General features: G+C 44.2%; 1 pseudogene; it reads left to right on the forward strand.

Annotated features, from left to right (window-relative positions):
* Positions 1 to 575: 575 nt before the first annotated feature.
* Positions 576 to 12420, forward strand: LOC115146903 (tRNA (cytidine(32)/guanosine(34)-2'-O)-methyltransferase-like; annotated as a pseudogene).
* Positions 12421 to 12720: the final 300 nt, after the last annotated feature.

A 12720-nucleotide genomic window follows, 5' to 3' on the forward strand; every position in this document is an offset into this window, starting at 1 on the left:
TCGGCCTCAATATAGTGTAGATATTGAAATAATGAAGTGTCTTACTATTGTTGATGGTTGGCCCTCTTGCCTACACCATTGTTTGAAAGTGGAAGGAGCCACAGTTATACACCTGAGCCTGCTTACAGCACAACACAATCCATCAATCAGATTTATACATGTGTGTAGGTGTGGGTTATAGGGTGTCTAATTGTTCTATATTTTATCTATATGGGTGACTCTTAAAACAGCCTATTTTGTTTTTGTACAGACCCTTACCTAAACAGCACCCTCACCAGAGAAGTAGAAATCAAAGGGAGAGAAACTGGGAATTGCAGTTGACATAGCTAAGTAAATGAAATAATACTCTTATTGCAATGTGGATGGCTCTTTGATTGTAGTCTATGGTGTTGCCAGGGTACAGCACCCTCTTCAAAGAAATAGGAGGTGAAGATCTCCCGTACACGGATTGCCTCCCATGCTGCGTTGTTGGACCCCTTCCTTGAAAGATTCAGCAGAGCAGCAGACTTCTCCTCTGGAACATGCCGGCGAGCTGCAGATCCCACCCTGGTTCTCATGTCCATGCTCATGAAGTTATGCAGGACACAGGTGACCTTCACACACCTGAATTCCCCCAGGAGCCAGTCCCAGATGGCCCTTGTCACGCAAGGGAACCTTGAACTGTTGACAGTCGTTTTGAAGGAACCTCCGATTGCAAGGTATCTGTAAGAATATGGAAGATAATGTCATTCTTAGACTTTCACATCACCAGGTCATTGTGGATACTCAAATTATACAGCACTGAACATTATGTTACTATTGTTACTATTGCCTCTGTCCTCACTTCTAGGGACTGAAACTACACAAAAGTACCTGCCCTATTCAGAAAAGCCTACTCGCTCACTTTGACAGTGATATTTTTTTATTTGTATTATCATTACTTTTTTTTTTTTACCCCTTTTTCTCCCCAATTTCGTGGTATCCAATTGTTCGTAGCTACTATCTTGTCTCATCGTTACAACTCCCGTACGGGCTCGGGAGAGACGAAGGTTGAAAGTCATGCGTCCTCCGATACACAACCCAACCATGCCGCACTGCTTCTTAACACAGGGCGCATCCAACCCGGAAGCCAGCCGCACCAATGTGTCGGAGGAAACACCGTGCACCTGGCAACCTTGGTTAGCGTGCACTGCGCCCGGCCCGCCACAGGAGTCGCTGGTGCGCGATGAGACAAGTATATCCCTACCGGCCAAGCCCTCCCTAACCCGGATGACGCTAGGCCAATTGTGCGTAGCCCCACGGACCTCCCGGTCGCGGCCGGTTACGACAGAGCCTGGGCGGGAACCCAGATTCTCTGGTGGTACAGCGCCCTTAACCACTGCGCCACCATCAAGGGAGGCCCCTTGACAGTGACATTTAATTAACTTATCTAGCTAGCTATACCGTATGTAAAGTTGGCCTGCTCTGTAGCTAGTTAGCTAATAATACTTTAAAAAATATATTTTTTTAGAAATGCTGCCAGCACACCCACAGATAGGTTCTCCCAGCCATGTGGATGATTGGAAACAGGGCAGCAACATTTTTCACCAGAGCGGTTTAGAGCATATTACTGTTTACCTGGGAATAAATTCATGAAATGGAGAATGGAGAATACCCATTTAATAACCAGACCTTCATACAAACGTGCTATGCTGAATTCTTGACCCACAATCAAACCTGCTGCTATATGCTGCCAGCACACCCACAAGTGAGCCACTCTGGGCGGCCGGAGCGGCACGCGCAATTTACCACATACTAATATACACAGGCAGCTGGAGCCAGGTCCTCAGCCATAAATTCAGGTTGGTCTCACTCACTTTCCTTCTCCTCTAAGCATTGTTGGCAGTTAGTATGGGGTGTTTTTGAATAGTATGCATAACACTAATACTATTTTGTTATCTGATTGTTTGACAGAGGAGAAGAGTGAGGAGGTGAAGATTGTGGTGGTGGACCCACAGGCCATGGTTCCTCTCCCAGGGGTCACACAGATCCAGGGGGACATCATAAAGGTAACAGGGGAACGTCTGTCCCACAAGGACCTGTAGAGACTGCACACTATTCTGGAACACTGAATTGGCTGCACCATTGGCTGGATTCCAGACCTCTCAGAGAAGGAAGTGCAAGTCATCATCAAGGGCAGAAGGACGGGGATAAGTGCTTGGTTTGGAATCAAGCCATTGTGTGACAGATTTGGATCAGGCACTCAAATTGTATTTCAACAAAGCGGGTGGGTCAAAAATATCTGTTGCTTTAATATTTTTAGATCTCCACTGCCCAGGAGTTCATGTGCATTTAGAAGGACAGCCTGCAGACCTGGTAATGTTTGATGGAGCACCAGACGGTTAGGGTTCTATATACTTTTACACTTTTCTTTTAGTGGCCACTTTGGAGATTGTTGTTTTGTAATTGGACTATTTGCTTATGGCTCCTCTCATTGGTTATTTTCTGGCTTGTCTCCATAGTGATGGGACTCCATGATGTGGATGAGTACATCCAGGCTCAGCTCATATTTGCTGCGAGTACTACACTGCAACAAGTGTTATATTCAGTTGAATACCAAATGACTGATCCAGTTATATGTCTGTATTGTTCATCCCTTTACAATATTTTATTAAATATACCTTCTCAGGCGCTAAACATGACAAAACCTGTACTGAATCCTGAAGGAATGTTTGTTGCAAAGGTAGGCTGAACGTTCGATGAGAATTTCATTGAATTCCATGCTGTCACAGTTACCAGCCCTTTCAAGCTTAACATCCTTATCATTTATCGCCCTCCAGGTTCCCTCGGAGAGTTCATCAATGAGCTTGATGCCTTGATAAGCTCCTTTCCTGAGGACGGCTCACCTCTCACAGTTCTGGGCGACTTTAACCTCCCCACGCCTACCTTTGACTCATTCCTTCCTTTGACTCATTCCTCTCTGCCTCCTTCTTTCCACTCCTCTCCTCTTTTGACCTCACCCTCTCACCTTCCCCCCCTACTCACAAGGCAGGAAATACGCTCGACCTCATCTTTACTAGATGCTGTTCTTCCACTAACCTCGTTGCAACTCCCCTCCAAGTCTCCGACCACTACCTTGTATCCTTTTCCCTCTCGCTCTCATCCAACACTTCCCACACTGCCCCTACTCGGATGGTATCGCGCCGTCCCAACCTTCGCTCTCTCTCCCCGCTACTCTCTCCTCTTCCATCCTATCATCTCTTCCCTCTGCTCAAACCTTCTCCAACCTATCTCCTGATTCTGCCTCCTCAACCCTCCTCTCCTCCCTTTCTGCATCCTTTGACTCTCTATGTCCCCTATCCTCCAGGCCGGCTCGGTCCTCCCCTCCCGCTCCGTGGCTCGACGACTCATTGCGAGCTCACAGAACAGGGCTCCGGGCAGCCGAGCGGAAATGGAGGAAAACTCGCCTCCCTGCGGACCTGACATCCTTTCACTCCCTCCTCTCTACATTTTCCTCTTCTCTCTCTGCTGCTAAAGCCACTTTCTACCACTCTAAATTCCAAGCATCTGCCTCTAACCCTAGGAAGCTCTTTGCAACCTTCTCCTCCCTCCTGAATCCCCCTCCCCCTCCCCCCCCTCCTCCCTCTCTGCAGATGACTTCGTCAACCATTTTGAAAAGAAGGTCGACGACATCCGATCCTCGTTTGCTAAGTCAAACGACACCGCTGGTTCTGCTCACACTGCCCTACCCTGTGCTCTGACCTCTTTCTCCCCTCTCTCTCCAGATGAAATCTCGCGTCTTGTGACGGCCGGCCGCCCTACAACCTGCCCGCTTGACCCTATCCCCTCCTCTCTTCTCCAGACCATTTCCGGAGACCTCCTCCCTTACCTCACCTCGCTCATCAACTCATCCCTGACCGCTGGCTACGTCCCTTCCGTCTTCAAGAGAGCGAGAGTTGCACCCCTTCTGAAAAAACCTACACTCGATCCCTCCGATGTCAACAACTACAGACCAGTATCCCTTCTTTCTTTTCTCTCCAAAACTCTTGAACGTGCCGTCCTTGGCCAGCTCTCCCGCTATCTCTCTCAGAATGACCTTCTTGATCCAAATCAGTCAGGTTTCAAGACTAGTCATTCAACTGAGACTGCTCTTCTCTGTATCACGGAGGCGCTCCGCACTGCTAAAGCTAACTCTCTCTCCTCTGCTCTCATCCTTCTAGACCTATCGGCTGCCTTCGATACTGTGAACCATCAGATCCTCCTCTCCACCCTCTCCGAGTTGGGCATCTCCGGCGCGGCCCACGCTTGGATTGCGTCCTACCTGACAGGTCGCTCCTACCAGGTGGCGTGGCGAGAACCGTCTCCACACCACGTGCTCTCACCACTGGTGTCCCCAGGGCTCTGTTCTAGGCCCTCTCCTATTCTCGCTATACACCAAGTCACTTGGCTCTGTCATAACCTCACATGGTCTCTCCTATCATTGCTATGCAGACGACACACAATTAATCTTCTCCTTTCCCCCTTCTGATGACCAGGTGGCGAATCGCATCTCTGCATGTCTGGCAGACATATCCGTGTGGATGACGGATCACCACCTCAAGCTGAACCTCGGCAAGACGGAGCTACTCTTCCTCCCGGGGAAGGACTGCCCGTTCCATGATCTCGCCATCACGGTTGACAACTCCATTGTGTCCTCCTCCCAGAGCGCTAAGAACCTTGGCGTGATCCTGGACAACACCCTGTCGTTCTCAACTAACATCAAGGCGGTGGCCCGTTCCTGTAGGTTCATGCTCTACAACATCCGCAGAGTACGACCCTGCCTCACACAGGAAGCGGCGCAGGTCCTAATCCAGGCACTTGTCATCTCCCGTCTGGATTACTGCAACTCGCTGTTGGCTGGGCTCCCTGCCTGTGCCATTAAACCCCTACAACTCATCCAGAACGCCGCAGCCCGTCTGGTGTTCAACCTTCCCAAGTTCTCTCACGTCACCCCGCTCCTCCGCTCCCTCCACTGGCTTCCAGTTGAAGCTCGCATCCGCTACAAGACCATGGTGCTTGCCTACGGAGCTGTGAGGGGAACGGCACCTCAGTACCTCCAGGCTCTGATCAGGCCCTACACCCAAACAAGGGCACTGCGTTCATCCACCTCTGGCCTGCTCGCCTCCCTACCACTGAGGAAGTACAGTTCCCGCTCAGCCCAGTCAAAACTGTTCGCTGCTCTGGCCCCCCAATGGTGGAACAAACTCCCTCACGACGCCAGGACAGCGGAGTCAATCACCACCTTCCGGAGACACCTGAAACCCCACCTCTTTAAGGAATACCTAGGATAGGATAAAGTAATCCCTCTCACCCCCCCTCCCCCTGAAAAGATTTAGATGCACTACTGTTCCACTGGAGGTCATAAGGTGAATGCACCAATTTGTAAGTCGCTCTGGATAAGAGCGTCTGCTAAATGACTTAAATGTAAATGTAAATGTAGATGGTTTGGAACTTTGTGGAATTAAATTAGCTGTGAATGTTGTCCTATCCTGTGGTTCCTGTGTAGATATTCCGTGGAAAATATGTCACCCTCCTGAAGTCCCAGCTTACGATCTTCTTTAACGTTGTGACCTGAGACCAGGGACCCAACTGAATCATAGTTCCTTTCCTCGCCTGTGGGAACCTGAGTGCCTTTGAGTTGGACCGGACTTACCATCTGCAAATCAAATCAAATCCAATCCAATGTTATTTGTCACATGCGCTGAATACAACAATACAACAGACCTTACCGTAAAATGCTTAATTACAAGTATTTAACCAACAATGCAGTTCAAGGAATAGTTATGAAAATATTATGAAAAAAAACAAACAAATGAAACAAGTAACACAATAAAATAACAATAACGAGGCTATGTACAGGGGGTACCAGTACTGAGTCAATGTGCGGGGGTACAGGTTAGTTGAGGTAATTCGTACATGTAGGTAGGGGTAAAGTGACTATGCATAGATAATAAACAGCGAGTAGCAGCAGTGTTAAAACAAAGGGGGGTGGTAAATAGTCTGGATGGCCATTTGATTAATAGTTATTTACAGTTGAAGTCAGAAGTTTACATACACTTAGGTTGGAGTCATTAAAACTTGTTTTTCAACAACTCCACAAATTTCTTGTTAACAAACTATGGTTTTGGCAAGTCGGTTAGGACATCTACTTTGTGCATGACACAAGTCATTTTTACAACAATTTCACATATAATTCACTGTATCACTATTCCAGTGGGTCAGAAGTTTACATACACTAAGTTGACTGTGCCTTTAAACAGCTTGGAAAATTCCAGAAATTATGTCATGGCTTTAGAAGCTTCTGATAGGCTAATTGACATAATTTGAGTCAATTGGAGGTGTACCTGTGGATGTATTTCAAGGCCTACCTTCAAACTCAGTGCCTCTTTGCTTGACATCATGGGAAAATCAAAATAAATCAGTCAAGACCTCAGAAAAAAATTGTAGACCTCCACAAGTCTGGTTCATCCTTGGCAGCAATTTCCAAACACCTGAAGGTACCACGTTCATCTGTACAAACAATAGTACGCAAGTATGAACACCATGGGACCACACAGCCATCATACCGCTCAGGAAGGAGACGCGTTCTGTCTCCTAGAGATGAACCTACTTTGGTGCGAAAAGTGCAAATCAATCCCAGAACAACAGCAAAGGACCTTGTGAAGATGCTGGAGGGAACAGGTACAAAAGTATCTATATCCACAGTAAAACAAGTCTTATATCAACATAACCTGAAAGGCTACTCAGCAAGGAAGAAGCCACTGATCCAAAACCACCATTAAAAAGCCAGACTACGGTTTGCAACTGCACATGGGGACAAAGATCGTACTTTTTGGAGAAATTTCCTCTGGTCTGATGAAACAAAAATGTAACTGTTTGGCCGTAATGACCATTGTTATGTTTGGAGGAAAAAGGGGAGGCTTGCAAGCTGAAGAACACCATCCCAACCTTGAAGAACGAGGGTGGCATCATGTTGTGGGGTTGCTTTGCTGCAGGAGGGACTGGTGCACTTCACAAAATAGATGGCATGACAAGAAAGGAAAATTATGTGGATATATTGAAGCAACATCTCAAGATATCAGTCAGGAAGTTAAAGCTTGGTCGCACATGGGTCTTCCAAATTAACAATGACCCCAATCATACTTCCAACGTTGTGGCAAAATGGCTTAAGGACAACAAAGTCAAGGTATTGGAGTGGCCATCACAAAGCCCTGACCTCAATCCTATAGAAAATGTGTGGGCAGAACTGATAAAGCATGTGCGAGCAAGGATGCCTACAAACCTGACTCAGTTACACAAACTCTGTCAGGAGGAATGGGTCAAAAATCACCCAACTTATTGTGGGAAGCTTGTGGAAGGCTACCTGAAACGTTTGACCCGAGTTAAACAATTTAAATGCAATGCTTCCAAATACTAATTAAGTGTATGCAAACTTCTGACCCACTGGGAATGTGAATAAATTTAAAAAAGCTGAAATAAATCATTCTCTATTATTATTCTGACATTTCACTTTCTTAAAATAAAGTGGGGATCCTAACTGACCTAAGACAGGGAATTTTTGCTAGTATGTATTTGACTAAGGTGTATGTAAACTTCTGACCTTAACTGTATATTCTGATATGTCCCTATGCTTTTCATTTTAGACGTGTCACGTATGCTCCTCCTCAGGCCTCTAGGTCACCAGACTGCTGATTATTACGCACACCTGTCACCATCGTCACACGCACCAGCACTTATTGACACTCACCTGGATTCCATCACCTCCTTGATTACCTGCCCTATTTATGTCACTCCCTTTGGTTCCTTCCCAGGCGATATTATTTCTGTATGTGTTTCATGTCGGTGCGCCGTTAGTGTTTCTTGTTTTGTATTATGTTCTGTTGATTTATTAAAATATTCACTCCCTGTACTTGCTTCCCGACTCTCAACGCACATCGTTACAAGAAGTCCAACTTTCACTCCTTCTCCAGACTGTAACTTCATAGACACAATACTTCATAGGTTTTATTTAATCGCACCAAAGAAAATAAGTGAAAGACAAAACAGTACAGATAAAAAAAACCTGATATTAATAGTGTGCATGGAGGGAAAGTTTACCTGGGATGCGACAGAATGCTATGCCTTCATGGGTTTTGATTGAGCAGGCCTCCTGTCAACGTTCCTCACTCCCTGCACTTGTTAATAGTCCATGAAATGTGAAAAAAGCCTCTTATGACTCTAATCCAGTCATTTGTCATACTCTTAGGATCTGGAAACAGATGAGGTATTTTCTTAACATACCCACTGTATACATTGACAGCCCGATTTGCCTAAATCATCCTTTCCACCCTGCATTGAATGATATGGTGTTTTCACAGTGGAGGGAGAAGGGGCTCACAACAATTGGTAATTAATACATTGATGGTCAGTTAGCGTCATTTCAACAATTACAGGGTACGTTTAACATGCCAACAACACATTTGGAGATACCTCCAAATCAGGAATTTATTAATAAGGACACATATCCCACAGTGTGCATTAAGCCAAATAGTCCTACATTAGATAGCGTGATCCTTGTCAAATCCCATTCAAAAGGGTCAGTCTCTAGACTGTATGATGTGCTACAGGCCCACATAGAGGTATCCACAGACACCATTAAAAGGGCTTGGGAACAAGAACTTGGTTCAGAAATCTCAGATGAGGACTGGGTAGAAGCTCTCAGGAATATAAACCACAGTTTAGTGAATGCCAGACACAACCTTGTACAGTTTAAGGTGATACATAGGTTACATAGGTTACAAAAGTAAAACTGCATAAAATATTCCCGGACACCTCACCACTGTGTGAGAGGTGCAAGCAGGATGAGGGGACATTGACCCACTTATTTTGGACATGTCCTAAGTTACATGCTTACTGGGCTCTCGTTTGTTATTACTTATCTAAGGCCTTCGATAGAGTTCTAGCCCCAGACCCATTGATCACTCCGTTTGGTACAGTTGATGGGAATAACCAGGAGTGGAGACTGTCTCTCTTTGTACTCTATTAGCCAAAAGGCTCATATTGCAATTTTGGAAATTGGAGACTGTACCTTTCAGGGAATGTAATACATATGGAGAAGATTCTATGCAATACCTCCAATAGAAGTCCAATGTTTTACAAAATATGGCAGCCGATTCTGGATAAATGGTCTAGTCCCGCTTCATAACTGGGTTGATGATCTGCTGCTACTCTGTGCTGTACTCCACTCAATATTTATTTTGGGCTTAACTACACTGCTTGTAATGACTATATGCTGTCTTCTTATACATATATCATCTAATATGATTTTGTTATATTTTGTGTATGTGTGAGTTAAGTTTTTTATTGTTCTCTAAGTTGGTCATCCCATTGAACAATACAATGAATGTCAATATTTGTATTGCTGTATTTAAAATTTAAAAAATGATTGGAAAATATTAAACATATTATAAAAAAATTAAAAATTGTATGCAGGTGAGGTTGAAAGCCCAAAAGGTTAAACAAAGCTTATTAATTATATTTTTTACATGACATACTCAAAATACAAGAAAAAATATATTTGATTATGTGTGTGTTTGAGTGTGAGAGTTAGGCTGCATTGAGGGGAATATTGGGTAGTTTGGTTCATCAATCTTTGCTTGAAGTTATTGAGGGATGATGAGGTTTAGGCAATGTGAAGATAAGAATTCCAGAGTATGGTACCTCTGTATCTGATGTGAGATGACTATGTGAGATGTGGCAGTGGGGAGGTGGAAGGTTATCGCAGTGTCTCGTGTTATATACAGTGGGGGAAAAAAGTATTTTGTCAGCCACCAATTGTGCAAGTTCTCCCACTTAAAAAGATGAGAGAGGCCTGTAATTTTCATCATAGGTACACTTCAACTATGCCAGACAAACTGAGAAAAGAAAATCCAGAAAATCACATTGTAGGATTTTTTATGAATTTATTTGTAAATGATGGTGGAAAATAAGTATTTGGTCAATAACAAAAGTTTATCTCAATACTTTGTTATATCCTCTTTGTTGGCAATGACAGAGGTCAAACGTTTTCTGTAAGTCTTCACAAGGTTTTCACACACTGTTGCTGGTATTTTGGCCCATTCCTCCATGCAGATCTCCTCTAGAACAGTGATGATTTGAGGCTATTGCTGGGCAACACAGACTTTCAACTTCCTCCAAAGATTTTCTATGGGGTTGAGATCTGGAGACTGGCTAGGCCACTCTAGGACCTTGAAATGCTTCTTACGAAGCCACTCCTTCGTTGCCCGGGCAGTGTGTTTGGGATCATTGTCATGCGTAATGAAGAGCAGGCTAGCGCCCTTGAGCGGCAGAGAGGGGGAGCGGGAGCAGGCGTGACAATGGGCTCTGTGATTTGCAAACGTTATCTTTTTTCACTCACTTAACTCCACGCTATTCCAAACACAAAAACGGACACCCCACCTTCCATCACAATACATCTGCATGCTAAATGAATTAAATGTAAATGTAAATGTACTGTGCCTTTTATGTTCTCTGTTTGCTGTGTTTTATCTGTACCATGTTGATTGAGTACTTTTGTGTTCCAGTTCCTTATATTTTAAGATGTATTATTTTGTTAATTATCCTTTCTTCTAATGCTGTCTTATCAATTCATGAAATACTGTATATGGAAAGTCTAATTCTAATTATTTTCCAACATTCCCTATCTAGAATGGTGTAGTTTAGTTGTAGTTTATTTCTTTAACAATTGTTGTATTTGATTACTTTTCTATATATATTTTTTATTACAATCCCTACCATGGCTAGTAATCGGGTGTTACATTATTCGACTCCTTTATGGGAACTTTGTAATATTTAGAATAGCCATGGAGTAGTCTTTCTGTCTCAGAACATTTGTTATCAATATAAAGTTTATCGACTACGAGAACTACCCTTTTAATCTATTCTCCTTGAAGATTGGGTACAGAACTTTGGCCATTCTGCAATTTCCTTTGGAAACTGATAATTCATGCCTATTTTGGTGCCAGCAATTCTTTAACCCAAGCTTTTAACCATTATGTTATATTTAAAGAAAGCACATTTGTCAATGACTGAGCACTCATATCTCTGTCCTCTCTGTCCGAAACGGTGCACACATTCGATTTGGATTTTTTCGACAGCTTCGCTCAGGATCTGAAGCGCTGAAAGAAGTATCTCCCTCACTACACCCTCAGGAACTTCTTCTTCTCTTGGATACCAGTAAGTACCAGATTGTCTCTCATGGATTTAGTCTGTATGTCAAGGAAGGCTTCTCTCAGAAAGATGTTCTCCTTTTCAAGTTAATTAACATCCATTTCAATCTTATTGACTGTCCCTTTTAGCTTGTTTGTTTATTTCTCCATTGTCACAGCGTTTTCGTCACTCATCTCGAGGCTCATCTTCAACTCCTTTATATCTTCACTGACTAATTCAAGTATGCCCAGTTTGTCTGCCATTTATCGATTTTAACAGATCGGTTTTCACCCTTACCATTCCCGGTGGTGAAAAGCTTAAATCATATGTGTCTTTGGAGGAGTCACGTTTTATTTTGGAGATTGGTTCTTCTAGTTTACTCTCTGTCATATATGGGTGTTGTTTGTTTTTGTAATATTTGTCGAAAAATTTCTCTAGCCTTATGATTTATTTAGTTTTGTTATCCAGATTGAAGGTTATTACCCACCAGTATGTGTAGTGCTAATATCTAACTTACAGATATTGAATATTACTTTTTATCTGCACTGCTATGTTCAGTCTGCCATCTCTGTTAGTCTTGCCATGCTTTCGAACAAGCGTCGGCTGGAGTGGTGTAAATCTCAGAACAATCTTCTTTTTTTCTTCTTTTTTAAAATGGATTTTTCAATATCAGCATTTACAAAATATGTCACACCCTGACCATAGTTTGCTTTGTATGTTTCTATGTTTTGTTTGGTCAGGGTGTGATCTGAGTGGGCATTCTATGTTGGATGTCTAGTTTGTCTTTTTCTGTGTTTGGCCTGATATGGTTCTCAATCAGATGCAGGTGTTATTCATTGTCTCTGATTGGGAGCCATATTTAGGTAGCCTGTTTTGTCATTGTGGGTTGTGGGTGATTGTCTATGTTAGTTGCTTGTGTCAACACAGTTCTTATTATAGCTTCACGGTCGTTATTCGTTTATTGTTTTGTATAGTTTGTATTCAGTGTTCAGTGCTTTCTTTAATTAAAAAATCATCATGAACACATACCACGCTGCATTTTGGTCCGCTCCTTACGACGATCGTGACAGAATCACCCACCACAACAGGACCAAGCGGCGTGGTGACAGGCAGCGGCAGCAGGAGCAATGCAAGGAGGACTGGACATGGGATGACGAGTTGGACGGTAAAGGACTCTGGGCACAGCCAGGAGAATATCGCCACCCCAAAGAAGAGCTGGAGGCGGCGAAGGCGTAGAGGCACTGGTATGAGGAGGCAGCACGGCGACGTGGGTGGAAGCCCAAGAGTCAGCCCCAAAAATGTATTGGGGGGAGGCACACAGGAAGTGTGGCGAAGCCAGGTAGGAGACCTGCGCCAACTTCCTGTGCTTACCGGAGGGCGAGAGAGACTGGGCAGGCACCGTGTTATGCTGTGGTGCGCATGGTGTCCCCAGTGCGGGTGCATAGCCTGGTGCGGTACATACCAGCTCCGCATATCGGTCGGGTTAGAGTGGGCATCGAGCAAGTTGCCATGAAGCCGGCTCTACGCATCTGGTCT

The sequence above is a fragment of the Oncorhynchus nerka genome, linkage group LG19 (genome assembly GCF_034236695.1).
Source record: "Oncorhynchus nerka isolate Pitt River linkage group LG19, Oner_Uvic_2.0, whole genome shotgun sequence".
Lineage (NCBI taxonomy): Eukaryota > Metazoa > Chordata > Actinopteri > Salmoniformes > Salmonidae > Oncorhynchus > Oncorhynchus nerka.